Below are 15,957 nucleotides of genomic sequence, written 5' to 3'. Positions count from 1 at the left end.
ATATGGTTTTTCACCCGGACAAAAAACCGTGGTAGGCTACGGTTTTGGGCACGGGAAAAACGGACACAACCTGATGCATCTTTTGGCATACGGTTTTCATTGGAGAGTCAATGCATACGGTTTTCAATACAGTTCTGTACAGTTTTCAAATTGAAAACGTATATAGGAACAGTATTACAAAAACGTGGTGTGAATGCAGCTGTATAAAACTACAAGTCCCAACATGCCCGGACAGCTAAAAAAGCTGTCCAGGCATGCTGGGAGTTGTAGTTTTGCAACAGCTGGAGACACTCTGGTTGGGAAAGACTGCCTCAGATAGTCACTGTGTGACAGAAGCATGGCATAATCCAATGGTCTCCAAACTGTGGACCTCCAGCTGTAGCAATACTACTACTCCCAGCATGCCCGGACAGCCAATGGCTGTCCGGGCATGCTGGGAGTTGTAGTTTTGCTACAGCCTTAGACACCTTGGTTGGGAAATACTGTCTCAGAAAGCCACTGTGTGATGCAGGGAGTTGTTGCTTTGCAACAGCTGGAGGCTCCCTGGTTGGGAAACACTGTCTCAGAGAGTAACTGTGTGACAGAAGAATAGCATAAACCAGTGGTCTCCAACCAGGGTGCCTCCAGATGTTGTAAAACTGCAACTCCTAACATGCCCGGACAGCAGTTGGCTGTCTGGGCATGCTGGGAATTGTAGTTTTGCAACAGCTGGAGGCACCCTGGTTGGCAAACACAGCCTCAGAGAGTCAGTGTGTGATAGAAGCATGGCATAAACCAGTGTTCTCCAAACTGTGGACCTCCAGATGTTGTTGGAGACAATTTGCAAAAAACATTTATTCTACAAAATCTTCTTAGTTATAAGTGCCATAGACAACAGTGACCATAGTGAGGGGTAGCCATTCACCCCTTCGGGCTGCAGCGATTTGGGGCAATGGTGTTTTTGATTTTTTCCTCCTTGCCTTTTAATAGAAAGTCCCAAGTTTAAGACCCGCGCCATCTTCAGCTACAGCGTGGGGAGACGCAGGGCAGTACAGTGAAGTCTTAAAGGGGTATTCCAGGGAAAAACTTTTTTTATATATCACCTGGCTCCAGAAAGTTAAACAGATTTGTAAATTTTGATCAAAAATGTATACTAACAACCTGTTAGATTTTGATATTATGCTGAGAAGCAATCAGATCATTATACAAGATTGTAGATGTGCACCATGTCTGTTTTTCTACCCGAATTCACACTGTGATTTCTATCCTTTCCTTTTTTTTTTTTTTTTGAACATGTTGTCTGCACTCTTCCCCACCCCCTCAGCCCAACCCTATATAAGTAGTAGTTAGCTACACATGGGCCATTTCTTTCCTAGCAGCCTCCCAGTCTGACTGGGAGAGCAGGGTAAGTGAGCTATTACACCTTGTTCACACTGGTGTGGTGCTGTGAGGTGTCCGTTGCTGCCGTGGCGCCGTGTCTGCAGGAGGGTGCGGCCCATAGACTGGTTTGAGTGGCATTGGGGCCGCTCTGCCAGTGGGTCGTTCCCCCCCCTGTGGGCATTGGTGTCGCGGCGGTGGTGGTCGCCGCCCGGTGCTGCGCCATTTTATGCTAGGGACGTTAGGGACCCACTCTGGATAGGTGGCCTTGACGTGGCGAGTGGGCTTGTACTTTTTGATCAAAAATGTATACTAACAACCTGTTAGATTTTGATATTATGCTGAGAAGCAATCAGATCATTATACAAGATGGTAGATGTGCACCATGTCTGTTTTTCTACCCGAATTCAGATTTGTAAATTACTTCTATTAAAAAAATCTTAATCCTTTCAGTACTTATGAGCATCTGAAGTTAAGGTTGTTCTTTTCTGTCTAAATTCTCTCTGATGACACCTGTCTCGGGAAACGCCCAGTTTAGAAGCAAATCCCCATAGCAAACCTCTTCTAAACTGGGCGTTTCCCGAGACAGGTGTCATCAGAGAGGATTTAGACAGAAAAGAACAACCTTAACTTCAGAAGCTCATAAGTACTGAAAGGATTAAGATTTTTTAACAGAAGTAATTTACAAATTTTCTGGAGCCAGTTGATAATATATAAAAAAGTTTTTTTACTGGAATACCCCTTTAACCCCTTAAGGACCAGGCCATTTTATACCTTAAGGACCGGAGCGTTTTTTGCAATTCTGACCACTGTCACTTTAAACATTAATAACTCTGGAATACTTTTAGTTATCATTCTGATTCCGAGATTGTGTTTTTTCTTGACATATTCTACTTTAACTTAGTGGTAAAATTTTATGGTAACTTGCATCCTTTCTTGGTGAAAAATCCCAAAATTTGATGAAAAAAATTAAAATTTTGCATTTTTCTAACTTTGAAGCTCTCTGCTTGTAAGGAAAATGGATATTCAAAATATATTTTTTTTGGGTTCACATATACAATATGTCTACTTTATGTTTGCATCATAAAATTTATGAGTTTTTACTTTTGGAAGACACCATAGGGCTTCAAAGTTCAGTAGCAATTTTGAAATTTTTCACAAAATTTTCAAACTCACTATTTTTCAGGGACCAGTTCAGTTTTGAAGTGGATTTGAAGGGTCTTCATATTAGAAATACCCCATAAAAGACCCCATTATAAAAACTACACCCCCTAAAGTATTCAAAAAAACATTCAGTAAGTGTATTAACCCTTTAGGTGTTTCACAGGAATAGCAGCAAAGTGAAGGAGAAAATTCAAAATCTTCATTTTTTACACTCGCATGTTCTTGTAGACCCAATTTTTGAATTTTTGCAAGGGATAAAAAGGAGAAAATTTTTACTTGTATTTTAAACCCAATTTCTCTCGAGTAAGCACATACCTCATATGTCTATGTTAATTGTTCGGCGGGCGCAGTAGAGGGCTCAGAAGGGAAGGAGCGACAAATGGTTTTTGGGGGGCATGCCGCATTTAGGAAGCCCCTATGGTGCCAGGACAGCAAAAAAAAAACACATGGCATACCATTTTGGAAACTAGACCCCTCAGGGAACGTAACAAGGGGTAAAGTGAACCTTAATACCCTACAGGTGATTCACGACTTTTGCATATGTAAAACAAATATATATTTTTTTTATCTAAAATGCTTGGTTTCCCAAAAATTTTACATTTTTAAAAAGGGTAATAGCAGAAAATACCCCCAAAATTTGAAGCTCAATTTCTCCCGATACAGAAAACACCTCGCATGGGGGTGAAAAGTGCTCTGCTGGTGCACTACAGGTCTCAGAAGAGAAGGAGTCACATTTGGCTTTTTGAAAGCAAATTTTGCTCTGGGGGCATGCCGCATTTAGGAAGCCCCTATGGTGCCAGAACAGCAAAAAAAAAACACATGGCATACCATTTTGGAAACTAGACCCCTCGGGGAACGTAACAAGGGGTAATGTGAACCTTAATACCCTACAGGTGTTTCACGACTTTTGCATATGTAAAAAAATATATATATTTTTTACCTAAAATGCTTGGTTTCCCAAAATTTTTACAATTTTAAAAAGGGTAATAGCAGAAAATACCCCCCAAAATTTGAAGCCCAATTTCTCCCGATTCAGAAAACACCCCATATGGGTGTGAAAAGTGCTCTGCTGGCGCACTACAGGTCTCAGAAGAGAAGGAGTCACATTTGGCTTTTTGAAAGCGAATTTTGCTCTGGGGGCATGCCGCATTTAGGAAGCCCCTATGGTGCCAGGACAGCAAAAAAAAAACACATGGCATACCATTTTGGAAACTAGACCCCTCGGGGAACGTAACAAGGGGTAATTTGAACCTTAATACCCTACAGGTGTTTCACGACTTTTGCATATGTAAAAAAATATATATTTTTTTTACCTAAAATGCTTGTTTTCCCAAAAATTTTACATTTTTTAAAAGGGTAATAGCAGAAAATACCCCCCAAAATTTGAAGCCCAATTTCTCCCGAGTACGGCGATACCCCATATGTGGCCCTAAACTGTTTCCTTGAAATACGACAGGGCTCCAAAGTGAGAGCGCCATGCGCATTTGAGGCCTAAATTAGGGACTTGCATAGGGGTGGACATAGGGGTATTCTACGCCAGTGATTCCCAAACAGGGTGCCTCCAGCTGTTGTAAAACTCCCAGCATGCCTGGACAGTCAACGGCTATCTGGCAATACTGGGAGTAGTTGTTTTGCAACAGCTGGAGGCTCCGTTTTGGAAACAGTGGCGTACCAGACGTTTTTCATTTTTATTGGGGGGGGGGGGTTGTATAGGGGTATGTGTATATGTAGTGTTTTTTACTTTTTATTTTATTGTGTGTTAGTGTAGTGTAGTGTTTTTAGGGTACAGTCACACGGGCGGGGGGTTCACAGTAGTTTCTCGCTGGCAGTTTGAGCTGCGGCAGAAATTTTGCCGCACCTCAAACTTGCAGCCGGATACTAACTGTAATCCTCCGCCCATGTGAGTGTACCCTGTACGTTCACATTGGGGGCGGAACATCCAGCTGTTGCAAAACTACAACTCCCAGCATGTACGGTCTATCAGTACATGCTGGGAGTTGTAGTTTTGCAACCGCTGGAGGCTCCGTTTTGGAAACAGTGGCGTACCAGACGTTTTTCTTTTTTATTGGGGAGGGGAGGGGGGCTGTGTAGGGGTATGTGTATATGTAGTGTTTTTTACTTTTTATTTTATTGTGTGTTAGTGTAGTGTAGTGTTTTTAGGGTACAGTCACACGGGCGGGGGGTTCACAGTAGTTTCTCGCTGGCAGTTTGAGCTGCGGCAGAAATTTTGCCGCACCTCAAACTTGCAGCCGGATACTAACTGTAATCCTCCGCCCATGTGAGTGTACCCTGTACGTTCACATTGGGGGCGGAACATCCAGCTGTTGCAAAACTACAACTCCCAGCATGTACGGTCTATCAGTGCATGCTGGGAGTTGTAGTTTTGCAACAGCTGGAGGCACACAGGTTGTGAAACACCGAGTTTGGTAACAAACTCAGTGTTTTGCAACCAGTGTGCCTTCAGCTGTTGCAAAAGCTACAACCCCCAGCATGTACGGACAGCGGAAGGGCATGCTGGGTGTTGTAGTTATGCAACAGCTGGAGGCTTACTACTTTGGCTGGGGATGCTGGGGATTGTAGTTATGCAACAGCTGGAGACACACTGGTTTACTACTTAACTCAGTGTGCCTTCAGCTGTTGCAAAACTACAACTCTCAGCAGTCACCGACAGCCAACGGGCATGCTGGGAGTTGTAGTTATGCAACCACCAGATGCACCACTACAACTCCCAGCATGCACTTTAGCTGATTGTGCAAGCTGGGAGTTGTAGTTACACAACAGCTGAAGGTACACTTTTCCATAGAAAGAATGTGCCTCCAGCTGTTGCAAAACTACAAGTCCCAGCATGCCCATAAGGGCATGCTGGGAGTTGTGGTGGTCTGCCTCCTGCTGTTGCATAACTACAGCTCCCAGCATGCCCTTTTTGCATGCTGGGAGCTGTTGCTAAGCAACAGCAGGAGGCTGTCACTCACCTCCAACGATCCTCGCCGCACAGGTCAGTCCCTCGTCGTCTCCGCCGCCGCCGCTGCTCCTGGGGCCCCGATCCCAACAGGGGCGCCGGGGATCGGGGTCCCCAGCACCCGGGGTGCACGTCCCGCACCCGCTCACGTCCTCCGGAAGAGGGGCGGAGCGGGTTGCGGGAGTGACACCCGCAGCAGGCGCTCTGATTGGTCGGCCGGTAATCCGGCCGACGAATCAGGGCGATCGTGAGGTGGCACCAGTGCCACCTCACCCCTGCTGGCTCTGGCTTATCGGGGCCGTCTCTGACGGCCCCGATCAGCCAATAATTCCGGGTCACTGGAGACCCGATTGACCCGGAATCCGCCGCAGATCGCTGGACTGAATTGTCCAGCGATCTGCGGCCATCGCCGACATGGGGGGTCATAATGACCCCCCTGGGCGATATGCCCCGATGCCTGCTGAACGATTTCAGCAGGCATCGGGGACCGGCTCCGCTCCAGATGGTTGCGGGGGGCCGGTAAAACACATGACGTTCTCATACGTCATGTGTCCTTAAGGACTCGGAAATGGAGACGTATGAGAACGTCATGTGTCCTTAAGGGGTTAAGTGCGAAGCCCCTTTCTAATGAATGGAAATCGTGCGCGGAATTTTGCCCGGCATGGCCTGCATCCGCTCCCGTTGGAGCTAAAGATCGTGCAGGCCTGAAACTTGGCCTATGGTTTTACCAAGGCTTTTTCTTTTTTTTTTTTTTTTTCACAAAACCAGTTTTACTTTTTAAAGCCCTTTAACCATATAAACCATGAAAACCAAGTCCATGAACCATGAAAAGATAAAAGATGGCTTCCTGGACAAATCTGTAATGTTTGCGGCAACTGTAGATGTTTGGGAAAATTGCCTAACTCCAATAGTGTGCGTAACTCTATCGTTTTTCTCTATCGTTTTCTTCAAACTTTTGAAATGTTGTCAAAAAGTTTTAATCAGACCGGGTCTCACTCCTGAGATCCTCTGTGATCATGAGTTATAAGCCGGGGAAGTGCACAGTAGCGCGCTCCACTCTGCGGCCGGCTGCCAGATCTCACCTTTTTCCCTACATCAACTTAGGCCCCTTTCACACTACATAATTACTCCGTTTTCAAAGTTCCATCAGAAAATCAGCTAGGAACTGCAGTTACAAAATCCTATACGGCCGTTAGAAAATCCCATTATAGTCTATGGGATTTTTCTAATAGCCGTTTTAACCCGTTATAGCCCATTATTAATAACAGACGTTATTTTGTGACGGAAGATAGTAATGGGAGAAATAGTGCATGAACTATTTCTCCCGTTACTATCTTCCGTCACAAAAGAACGGCCGTTATTAATAATGGGCTATAACGGGTTAAAACGGCTATTAGAAAAATCTCATAGACTATAATGGGATTTTCTAACGGCCGTATTGGATTTTGTAACTGCCGTTTTACTGCCGATTTTCGGAGGGAACTTCGAAAACGGAGTAATTATGTAGTGTGAAAGGGGCCTTCTATAGTAAAAGGGTCCGATTTGATTGACAGCCAAGGAGGAAGCCTTGCACTAGCTAGCAATCGCAGCAGGTCACAGGAGTGAAACCCGGTGCGAGCAAAACTTTAGGCAACATTTCAAAAGTTTTCAAATGATAGTAATGCCTTAAAGGGGTACTCCGCTGCTCAGCGTTTGGAACAAACTGTTCCGAATGCTGGAGCCGGCGACGGGAGCTCGTGCTGTCATAGCCCCACCCCCTCAATGCAAGTCTCTGGGAGGGGGCGAGACAGACATGTTGAGGGGTTGTCCAGTATGAAAAAAAAAAACGCTGCTTCTTTTTCAGAAACCGCTCCACTCCTGTCCACAGGTTGTGTGCATTATTGCAGCTCACCTCCACTGAAGTGAATTGGACTTACCTGAAGTATTACACATGACCTGAGGACAGGTAAAAAAAAAGAGGCTGTGTTTTTTTAATACTGGACCTTTAGATTAGGGTCAAGCAAAGCGCATATGCAGCGTATTTCAAGCTGCAAGAAATCTGCTGGGCTGCGGGAAATACGCAGTTTGCTATGAGCAGACACACAAGGTTTCCCTGCCGCAGCCCTATAAGGTTTGGAGGCGGGCCTAGCATGCCCACGTAACTGTTCGCTGGGCCCATGTCCAAACCTCACTATGCGCTATGTGTGACCCCGCCCTTATGATGCACATCCAGTGCTTTCATAAAAAATTACAATAGTGCAGCACTGTACATGATGGTCATTTTTCAAAATAAGTTTGATTTTGAATTTGGCGCCAAAATAGCTTTCAGAGCGCCCATTCTCCCTGTTGTATTATGAGAAGGAGCTTACCACTCAGTTTTTTCTGACCATCTACAGTCACTGTAAAAATGCCAAAAGTGTGCGGGAAACCATCTTTTTAGGTCCGTGGGTAAACACCCTTTCCCCTTTCAATGCCAACCTTAAAGGGTACCTCTCACCAAAAAAACTTTAGATATATTATAGATTAATGTATGCAGAATAACTTCACAATTGCATGTTATTAAAAAATATGCTTCTTTCTATTTAATTTTCCACTTTGAAGAAATGACCACTAGGGGTCTCCCTACCAGTCCTGGCAGCAAGCATTTCAGACTCATGCTGGAGTCCTAAACACTATGAGCTACCAGTCTGCTTTGTTCACAAAGGAGAACACTCAGAGCTGCCAGCCTGCTTTGTTCACAGCCTGTTTGGCTGTGAACAAAGCAGGCTGGCAGCTCTGAGTGTTTAGGACTCCAGCATGAGTCAGAAATGCTTGCTGACAGGACTGATCGGGAAAAATACAATAGAAAGAAGCATATTTTTCATTAAAGGGGTACTCCGGTGAAAACCTTTTTTCTTTTAAATCAACTGGTGCCAGAAAGTTAAACATATTTGTAAATTACTTCTATTGAAAAATCTTAATTCTTCCAGTACTTATTAGCTGCTGAATGCTACAGAGGAAATTCCTTTCTTTTTGGAACACTGATGACATCACGAGCACAGTGCTCTCTGCTGACATCTCTGTCCATTTTAGCAACCATGCATAGCAGATGTTTGCTAAGGGCAGCATGGTGGCTCAGTGGTTAGCACTGCTGCCTTGCAGTGCTGGGGCCTTAGGTTCAAATCCCACTAAGGACAACAATAAATAAAGAGTTATTATTATTATTATAATGATGTCAGCAAAGAGCACTGTGCTCGTGATGCCATCAGAGAGAATTCCAAAAAGAAAAGAATTTCCTCTGTAGTATTCAGCAGCTAATAAGTACAGGAAGGATTAAGATTTTTTAATAGACGTAATTTACAAATCTGTTTAACTTTCTGGCACCAGTTGATTTAAAAGAAAAAAGGTTTTCACCGGAGTACCCCTTTAACATGCTATTGGAAAGTTATTCAACATTCATTAATCTAAAATATATCAAAAGTTTTTACCATAGAATGTACTCCAAACAGAAAAAAAAAATAGTGTGTGGGGTGAAATTTAACCCCTAAGGCTAGGTACAGACTACGGAATTTCTGCCGGAATTTTCGCTTTGAAATTTCCGGCAAAAATTCCGCTTACTATAATGCATAGTATAGTGAATGGTTTTCCGTTCACAGATTCACACTTCGGAATTTGTGAAGCGAAAAATCCGGATGAAAAATCCGCTAGAAAATTTTCGCCTGAAGAAAGGGGTTGCTCTTTCTTCAGGTGGAAATCCTAGCGGAACACATAGCAGTCTATAGGAGACTGCAGTGTCCGCGTGGTCCTAGCGCCGACTAATTCAGTCGGCGCAGGCGGAACTCGGAATCTCCGGGTGGAAATTTTCTGCCTGGAGATTCCGTAGAACCCAGCCTAACACACACACATGCAACTTTTCAAGTGGTTTTAGTAGTAAAACTGACATGTTGGGAGAGATTCATCAAAACCTGTGTAGAAGGAGAGCGGTGCAGTTGCCCAAAGCAACCAATCAGATCGCTTCTTTCATTTCAACTGCACCACTTTTCCTCTACACAGGTTTTTATAAATCTTTGTTCTGTGGGTCAGGACCATTACAGTTAGGCTAGGTTCACACTACGGAATTTCTGGCTGCAATTCCACTTACCAAAATGTACTGTATAGTGAATAGGTTTCCGTTCACAAATTCACACCTCAGAATTTGTGAAGTGGAATTAGTGAAGCGGAATTTGCGAACGGAAAATCCGTTTGAAAATTTCCGCCTGAAGAATGGCATTGCTCATTCTTCAGGCGGACATACTCATGGAACACATTGCAGTTTATTGGAGACTGCAGTGTCCGCACGGTCCTAGCACCAGAGATTCCACAGTGTGAACCTAGTCTTACAGGTATTTTTCTGTTTTAGTGATGTTAGCAAATCTAAATAAAAAAAAAATGTTTATCTTATTCTGACCCCTATAACTTTTCATCGTGGGGGGGGCTTGTTTTTTTTTTGTTAAAGGGCTACAGTTTTTATTGGTAATTGAGCACTTTAAATGTTTTTTGTTTATTTATTTTTATTTTCTCTCTGGCAGAAGAATCTGTAACTCTTACATATGGTACTAATCTCATTTACAGCATTCACCGTGTGGGATAACTAACATATTTTTATAGTTTAGACATTTCCGCATGCAGCGATACCAGTTAAATGATTTATAGTTATATTTTAAAAAAAAGGGAATATGGGAAATTTGTTAAATCTTTTATAGGCAATCTGTCAGCCTCATTTGCTGCCAAGAGCTGTAGACACCATTGGATAGCTGATAGGGTATAAAAGCAATCTGTACCTTTCCTAAAGATGATGCTGGTTGCCAAACTTATAAAGTCAACTGTTTAATTATCAGCCAAGTGTCAAAGAGGTGGAGCCAAGTTGCTCAAGTGCCACGGTCTGGCACTCCTCCTCACTTACCCTCACCTTTTAGCCCCTCCTTGATTAATGTATCTGTCATGTCAATGGGGTCATGGATACATCTGGTGTATGCACCCAGGGCTTTCCAAAAAAATAGTCTCAGCATTCAGTCATTAAGAGCGCCCTAATAATAAATATAGGGAGACCAATCCAAAAGACCACCTCTTTGATAAGACCACTCACATATCCTGATGAGGTTTCATGTGATGGATTTCTAGTCCACCATACATAATGCCCATTGGCTATTTTCTTTGAAGAAGACCACCCCCATAGAAGACCACTTTTTATGCAAATTTTTGTTGTCTTCTAAAAGAGGTTTCATTGTAATATTAATTGTAGTAGTAATAATAATAATATTATTATTATTATTATTATAGAATGTACTGCAAGTAAATGTTTTGTCCACCATGGAAGCAGAACTTCGCAAATACAGTGTTCCCTCAACATACGATGGTAATCCGTTCCAAATGGACCATCGTTTGTTGAAACCATCGTATGTTGAGGGATCCGTGCAATGTAAAGTATAGGACAGTGGTCTACAACCTGCGGACCTCCAGATGTTGCAAAACTACAACACCCAGCATGCCCGGACAGCCAACGGCTGTCCGGGCATGCTGGGAGTTGTAGTTTTGCAACATCTCGAGGTCCGCAGGTTGAAGACCACTGGTATAGGAAGTTGTACTCACCTGTCTCTGCCGCTCCAGACCGTCACCGCTCGTCACCGCTGCCCTGGATGTCGCCTTCCATCGCTGTCGCCACGTCCCAGGGTGTCCCCGACGCTCCGGCCTCTGCTTCCCCGGCATCCTCGCTTTCTGTCGCCGCCATCACGTCGTTACGCATGCCGCTCCTATTGGATGACGGGACGGCGTGCGCAGCGACGTGATGACGAAGATGGAGAGTGCCGACGATGCAGGGGATCCCAAAGAGGACGCGCCGGAGCCCCGAGGACAGGTAAGTGATCGTCAGCTATCCGCTGGCCGTTTATGCGATGGCCCCGACATACAAAAGCATTGTATATTGATGCTGCCTTCAACATGCGATGGCCTCTGAGAGGCCATTGTATTTTGAAATGATCGTATGTCGGGGCCATCGTAGGTCGGGGGGGGGGGGGGGTCACTGTATAGCAGAAATGAAGTGTATCAACTAGGGTTACAACATTGATAATTCAGCTTGATTGGTACATGTGGCCCCTGTTATACCTATGTGTATCTGTCTTCACTCTATAGTCAGTTACCAGTTTTGGGTAGAATTTGTAACATGTGACAGTATCTATAGAAATTCCTCTGCCATAATACATGTACATCCTAGTGTGTGAATACAATGTAACACCATGGAGGAGCCAAGCCCTGATCACCTAATGTATACAATACCATACCCATATAGTTGTTTTCGCTTCCTTTCTCACATATTTCTCTTGATGTTATTGCTTGTTCTAGTTTTCACATGTGTGTTTATAGGTCACATTTATCGCTAAGCTGCTACTAACTGGATGGGGGAATCCCTAGAGTACTGTGAGGATGTAGAAAGGAAAACAGGAAAGTGATGGGAGCAGTGCTAGCCCCCTCATTTGTCCTGTTTCAGATGTCTACAAGGTGATATCATAGAAAAACACCCACATGTATCATGCAGAGAAGAGCTGGGGCGAGGAGTTTCTTAATATTCTCTGTCCACTTGTTTTAGAGATAGGAAGAGGATTTTGCAACCAAAAGCATAACTGGACCGGAAGGCCTCAAGCACATGGCTGTATTATGGCTGTTATGCTGGTTGATTTTAGGCATGGGGAGTTTATTTCTGGATGTATCTAACAGAAACACATTATGGTAGGTAGTCTTTGTTGAATGCTATATTATGACAACGCTTCTATTGCAGAATTACCAGTTAGTTCTGCACAGAAGAAGGGGCACACAGCATGTGTATGGCTCCCAAGTACAGAGCCACAGACACTCTGGACAGCCATCCGCACATTGGTCTGTCGTCTGCATTAAGAAGTTATCCCCTATCCACAGGATAGAACAAGCTGATCAGTGAAGTTCCAACCACTGTGACCACCACCAATCTGAAGAACAGGGATGAACACTACGTATGCACAGCCAGCACTCTATGGCTTCTCTAAGAGGCCATCGTACATTGCCAGGCACTGATCTCAGCAATATTCGGCAGAGCACTGGTCTCGCATCATTCAATCGTGCACTCTAAAGGGGTATTTCCATTATAAGCATTTATTGCATATTTGCAGGATATGATATGGTACATACCTGATATAGCTGGAGACCCCAGTGATGGGCTACTTTGAATCAGCAAACTGGGGTCGCAAGATCCCTTCTCTCCTCATAAGTGAGAGGTTTTGTTGTTGGACCCCCACTCAGCAGGCATTTTGTGAAATACCAGTGGTTCTTAACCTTGTTGGAGGTACTGAACCCCACCAGTTTCATATGCGCATTCACCGAACCCCTCTTAATTGGAAAAATAAAATATGATTTTTCAAATTCAAAACATAGGAGGTATATATTTAAGTATATATTCATACATAGGTGCACAAAATGAACAAAACCATAAAGAACAAAGAACAAAACCATGAAAACATAATTTTCACACAAAACCATAATGAATATTTACTGCAAATCAGTGTGACTTCTGCTGTTGTCTTTCAGAGACCAGTTCAGAAATGAGCGGCTTTACCTTGGCAAGTGCCACTCTCAAGTCATTTTCGCAACAATGGCAGTGTTCCCCCACATTAGGCAGGCAGTGTTCCCCCACATTATGTAGGCCAGTGGTCTTCAACCTGCGGACCTCCAGATGTTGCAAAACTACAACTCCCAGCATGCCCGGACAGCCAACGGTTGTCCGGGCATGCTGGGAGTTGTAGTTTTGCAACATCTGGAGGTCCACAGGTTGAAGACCACTGATGTAGGCAGTGTTCCCCCACAGACATACAGCCTCCAGCCATATACAGTGTATGGCTGGAGGCTGTATGCCTGTGTAATGCCCACTTCAGTGCTCTTACCACCGCTCCGGCTATAGCAGTAGGTCTCGCGACCGGTGGTCGGAGCACCGAAGATGATGTGCCGCTGGTTACTTACAAAGGTGGCCAGCGCGCGTCTTCCTCCTTCTCTATCCTCCGGTCCTCGGCGCCTTCATTTCCATGGGCGCACGGGATGTCAGTGACGTCCCGGCGTACGCTATGTCCCGGCGGCCCTGCATTTTTAAACTTAACGCGGGGCCGCAGGGAGTTGATAGTGATGGGGGGAATTGCCCCGTCGCTACAGGATTGGCAAACACCAACTCTGCTCGGGGCCCCACGCCAGCTCGGGGCCCCAAGCAATTGCTTAGTTTGCCTGTCCTGTTGCGACCTCCCCCGCCGAACTCCCGGGACTGACTCCCCAAACCCCTGGGGTTCGAACCCAGGTTAAGAACCACTGATCTAGAAAGACACATATACAATATAGGAAACACAGTTACTTAGGTCTTCACCACCTAAAAAAAACACACTTTACTGTCCAGCAAACCTGTTATTACAAGGCCACTGCAAATGCCCACAATAGGAATAAAACTTGAGCTGCCACTTTAACCCCTTAAGGACCCAGCCAATTTTCAGTGTAGGACCGCGGCCATTTTTTGCACATCCGACCACTGTCACTTTAAACATTAATAACTCTGGGATGCTTTTACCTTTCATTCTGATTCCAAGATTGTTTTTTTGTGACATATTTTACTTTATGTTAGTGGTAAAATTTTGTCGATACTTGCATAATTTCTTGGTGAAAAATTCCAAAATTTTATAAAAAAAATAAAAATTTTGCATTTTTTTTTACTTTGAAGCTCTCTGCTTATAAGGAAATGAATATTCCAAATAAATTATATATTTATTCACATATACAATATGTCTACTTTATGTTTCCATCATAAACTTGACATGTTTTTACTTTTGGAAGACATCAGAGGGCTTCAAAGTTCAGCAGCAATTTTCCAATTTTTCACAACATTTTCAAAATCTAAATTTTTCAGGGACCAGTTCAGTTTTAAAGTGGATTTTAAGGGCCTGCATATTAGAAATACCCCATAAATGACCTCATTATAAAAACTGCACCCCTCAAAGTATTCAAAATGACATTCAAAAGGTTTGTTAACCCTTTAGGTGTTTCACAGGAATAGCAGCAAATTGAAGGAGAAAATTCAAAATCTTCATTTTTTACATTTTGGCATGTTCTTGTAGACCCAGTTATTGAATTTTTACAAGGGGTAAAAGGAGAGAAATCTTCCTAAAATGTATAACCCAATTTCTCTCAAGTAAGAAAATACCTCATATGTATATGTCAAGTGTTCGGCGGGTGCACTAGAGGGCTCAGAAGGGAAGGAGCGACAATGGGATTTTGGAGAGTACGTTTTTCTGAAATGGTTTTTGAGGGGCATGTCACATTTAGGAAGCCCCTATGGTGCCAGAACAGCAGAAAAAAAAACACATGGCATACTGTTTTGGAAACTACACCCCTCAAGGAATGTAACAAGGGGTACAGTGAGCCTTAAAACCTCACAGGTGTTTGACGACTTTTCGTTAAAGTTGGATGTGTAAATTATTAAATTTTTTTCAATAAAATGTTTTCCCCCCAATTGTATTTTTTTTTACATGGGATAATTGGAGAAAATGCCCCCCAAAATGTGTAACCCCATCTCTTCTGAGTATGAAAATACCCCATGTGTGGACATCAAGTGCTCTGCTGGTGCACTACAATGCTCATTAGAGGAGGAGTCACATTTGGCTTTTGGGAAGCAAATTTTGCTGAAATGGTTTTTGGAGGGCATGTCGCATTTAGGAAGCCCCTATGGTGCCAGAACAGCAAAAAAAAAAAAAAACATAGCATACTATTTTGGAACCTACACCCCTCAAGGAATGTAACAAGGAGTACAGCGAGTACTTAAAGGGGTTATCCAGGAAAAAATGAGCTTCTGAAGTTAAGGTTATTCTTTTCTGTCTAAGTGCTCTCTGATGACACGTGTCTCGGGAAACACCCAGTTTAGAAGCAAATCCCCATAGCAAACCTCTTCTAAACTGGGTGTTTCCCGAGACACGTGTCATCAGAGAGCACTTAGACAGAAAAGAACAACCTTAACTTCAGAAGCTCATAAATACTGAAAGGATTAAGATTTTTAATAGAAGTAATTTACAAATCTGTTTAACTTTCGGGAGCCAGATGATATATAAAAAAAGGTTTTTTCCTGGAATACCCCTTTAACACCTCACAGGTGTTTGACGACTTGTTGTTAAAGTTGAATGAGAATGAATTTTTTTCACAAAAATGCTGTTTTTTCCCCAAATTTTACATTTTTACAAGGGGTAATAGGAGAAAATGACCCCCAATATTTGTAACCCCATCTCTTCTGAGTATGGAAATACCCCATATGTGGATGTAAAGTGCTCTGCTGGCGCAATACAATGCTCAGGAGAGAAGGAGCGCCATTGAGCTTTTGGATAGAGAATTTGTTTGGAATGGAAGATGGGGGCCATGTGCGTTTACAAAGCCCCCCGTGGTGCCAGAGCAGTGGACCCCCCCACATGTTGCCCATTTTGGAAACTACACAC

This window comes from Hyla sarda, chromosome 1, assembly GCF_029499605.1.
Source record: "Hyla sarda isolate aHylSar1 chromosome 1, aHylSar1.hap1, whole genome shotgun sequence".
Lineage (NCBI taxonomy): Eukaryota > Metazoa > Chordata > Amphibia > Anura > Hylidae > Hyla > Hyla sarda.
Note: the sequence above shows the minus strand (reverse complement) of the source record.